This window comes from Triticum dicoccoides, chromosome 2B (assembly GCF_002162155.2).
Source record: "Triticum dicoccoides isolate Atlit2015 ecotype Zavitan chromosome 2B, WEW_v2.0, whole genome shotgun sequence".
NCBI classification, from domain to species: Eukaryota; Viridiplantae; Streptophyta; class Magnoliopsida; order Poales; family Poaceae; genus Triticum; species Triticum dicoccoides.
The window spans coordinates 446,069,846-446,073,967 of NC_041383.1; positions in this window are offsets into that span (position 1 = coordinate 446,069,846).

Consider the following 4,122-nt stretch of genomic DNA (forward strand, 5'->3'; position numbering starts at 1 on the left):
TAAACAAGGTACAACTGGAACAAATAAGTGGTAAGGATTACCCAATCACAAACCAAATATATGCGGGAAGAAATGCTAGAGCTACTTGAATCCCACCTATAAACTCCCGAAACTTTCCGGTTATGCAATCAGGTGTTGGGGATACAGGGGAAGCAATATATCTCACCCAAACTAACAATCCCTACATCCAGCTGTATCCATCCATCAACACATAACCAAGAAACCTTCGGAAATCGTGTACCTCAACCTTCGAAAAGCATCCGTTATACGAGTTATGGCAATACTCCCGAGCTCGCCCCAGTACTGGGTTATCGGGGTTATCTCACCACCAACTGTTCAAAAGAGATTTTCGATGTCGGCAAAGCTCAGGTATTCCAGAACTGCAACGATAAAATTGTGACGACAACACCTCGGAGCTCAACTCCCCGGGACACTGCCACAACCCCTAAATGTCAGGAGGTACCAAGAACAATGTTCTCGTCACAAAACCATCGGAATGATTCCGAGATACCCGCGTGATCCTAAAATTTTTTTTAGTCAAATTTGAGAAGAGGAAAGTCAAAACATCTACGTCAGGAGACCTCACCAGAGCGACGAAGGGACTGAGGAGTAAAAAGAATCCTACTCTCTGATATATATAATCCTAAGACTCAAAACATTTTTGTTCTAGACTCAACATCGTCAGCAAACAGTCAAGCAGGGGGCTCCTAAGTCGGGGATGGCTCTGATTACCAACTTGTAACACCCACGATGCGACTATATCTCCCACGTGTCGAAGCATGACTTAGAGGCATAACCGCATGGTGGTTTTGTCGCAAGAAGGGTCATCTTCACACAATCCCATGTAATGAACAAGAATGGGATAAAGAGAGTTGGCTTACAATCACCAATTCACACAATACATAATTTAACTTCATACATCATTCAAAGTACACTCATAGATCGGCTACGGTCAAATTCAAATGAAAAGAAGACAACCCCAAATGCTAGATCCCCGATCGTCCCGACTAGGCTCCTCTACTGATCATCTAGAAACGATACATAGTAACGACCAAGGGCCTCATCAAATTCCCACTTCAGCTCAGTTGCGCCATCTGTGCCAGTATCCTCGGCACCTGCATCTGTTTTGGTAGAATCTGTGAGCCACGGGGACTCAGCAATCTCACACCCGCGAGATCAAAACTATTTAAGCTCATAGGTAGGTAAGGGGTAATATGGTGGAGCTGCAGCGAGCACTAAGCATATATGGTGGCTAACATACGCAAGTGAGAGCGAGAAGAGAAGCAACGCGTTGGTCGAGAAGCTAGAAGCGATCAAGAAGTGATCCTGAAACTACTTACGTCAAGCATAACTCAAACCGTGTTCACTTCCCGGACTCCGCCGAGAAGAGACCATCACGGCTACACACACGGTTGATGCATTTTAATGAAGTCAAGTGTCAAGTTATCTACAACCGGACATTAACAAATTCCCATCTGCCTCATAACCGCGGGCACGGCTTTCAAAAGATTATATACCCTGCAGGGGTGTCCCAACTTTGCCCATCACAAGCTCTCACGGTCAACGGAGGATAAACCTTCTCCCGGGAAGACCCGATCAGCCTCAGAATCCCGGTTCGCAAAACATTTCGACAATGGTAAAACAAGACCAGCAAAGCCGCCCGATGTGCCGACAAATCCCGATAGGAGTCGCACGTATCTCGTTCTCAAGGCACACCGGATAGTTCAGCCTACGAGTAAAACCAGCCCTCGAGTTGCCCCGAGGTGGCCCTGCAGTCTGCCCGTTTCGGACCAACACTCGAAGGAGTACTGGCCCAGGGGGGTTAAATAAAGATGACCCTCGGGCTCGCGAAAACCCCAGGGAAAAAGGCTTAGGTGGCAAATGGTAAAACCAAGGTTGGGCCTTGCTGGAGGAGTTTTATTCAAAGCAAACTGTTAAGGGGGTCCCATAAATCACCCAACCGTGTAAGGAACGCAAAATCAAGGAACATAACACCGGTATGACGGAAACTAGGGCGGCAAGAGTGGAACAAGTCACCAGGCATAAGGCCGAGCCTTCCACCCTTTACCAAGTATATAAGGTGCTTTAATTTAAACAGGAAATATTGTGATATCCCAAAATATCCATGTTCCGACCAGGAACAAACTTCATCTTCACCTGCAACTAACAATGCTATAAGAGGGGCTGAGCAAAAGCGGTGACATGGCCAAACAACGGTTTGCTAGGACAGGATGGTTAGAGGTTTAACATGGCAATAGGGAGGCATGGTAAACAATGGCAAGTAGAGCTAACATAGCGATAGAGCGAGTACTAGCAAGCAAAGATAGAAGTGATATCGAAGGTATGGTCATCTTGCCTGCAAGGTTCTCAGAGTAGTCGAAGGCTTGATCCTCGTTAGCGTACTCAAAATGTTCCTCGTGCACGTACTCATCTCCCGGCTCTACCCAAATCAAGAACACAAGCAAGGAACCACAATAAATCATGATGCAATGCACAAACAACATGATGCAATACATGTCATGATATGCGAGATGTGATATGCAATGCTTATGCGTGCTTCGGAAGAAAAAATGATTAACAAGGCATCAACTTGGCAAACCAAGTATGCCGCTGGAAAGATGAGATAATTTCGGTTGAAATCGATATAAAGATCACCGGATTCGGATGCACGGTTTGCAAATGGCAAGCAAAACAAGAATGGCACAAAGCTGCGATTAACAGCACGATGCTACTTAGCATGCAACAAGAAACTATGCTACAGCACCCCAACATAAAAATAAAGCATATGGCAATGATCTACAGGAGATGCTTTACAAAAGAGGAACACTGAGCTACGGCTAAATCACATCATAACATGTTCAAACATGCATGGAGAAAGTGCAAAAAAATATCAGTTTGGACATGGCATAAACAGCATCACAAAGCAATGTTCAGAGCAAGTTTTCAACATGCTACATGAACTTATAATAGCAAAACAAGGCATGGCATGAATCTACTCAAAGCATAGATCAAAAGTCCCTTACTGACCATAAGCCAAAAGGGATCAGAAAATATGATGGCACCCATGTAAACATAGCAAGTTTCATTAACAGATTCAGCAAACAAAGCAAGGCAGTGACATAATTACGAAGGCACCTTTGTGAGCTCGATGCACTCACTATAGAGCATCTCATGATAAACTAAGCATACATCCATCAAGAATACATGTCATAGAAGCTATACATGGCAAGAAAAACATCATAGCATACACGGATCAACTACAACAACCTTGGCCAAATTGAATAACATGTAAACAATCTGCCAGGAAACAGTTTGAAGCAAAAGTAGAGCACGAAAATGACATGCTAGGCTACTCCATAATTGCAACCAGGAGCATGGATGGATAGAGCATAACCATGTTTTCAAAATACCCTTACTGAAGTATCTCAAATTATGTATGGATCTCTCTGTAGCAACATGTTTACATGGCATCAAAATTACAGCAGAACAGGGACTAAAATCAGCATAATCACGAAGCCTAGTTTGCATGCTTGTGCTAGTCACCACATTGATCACAAAAATACATGGTAAGCACCTCTATAAAGAAGACATAGCCTAGTTCAAAACACATTTAGGGACCAAGTCCATAGGATGCACACATCAATCATGGCAAAAATGACGAAAGAGCTCGTTCTGATAAGAATCTGAAACTAACATTATGAAGCCCTCTTCCAACAGCATTTTGGGCATCAAGATGAGCTCAAATGTAAATGATGCAATGGAATGAAATGATGTACTCTTCGAGGCGAACAATTCGGTGTGCTACACGCCCAAAACGGAGCCACGGGTGCAAAGATGTGATGCGATGAAGATGCAACAAATTTTATCACAGAAATGACTTAGACGAAAAACGGGGGAGAAGTCAACCCTTGCTCAGATCCGATCTGATCCGGAGCGCGCTTCGAGGATCGCTGGCCGAAGATGGAGCTCATCGGAGGCTCGGGGCGCGGCTGCCGGAGTCGGGGAAGGACGGAGGAGAGGCCGGGGCGGCCGGAGGTGCGGAGGACGGCGCGGTCGTCGGAGTTGGAGCCGCGGGCGGCGCGGCCGGCTTCGGACGGCGCGGCTGGCTCCGGTCGGCGGAGG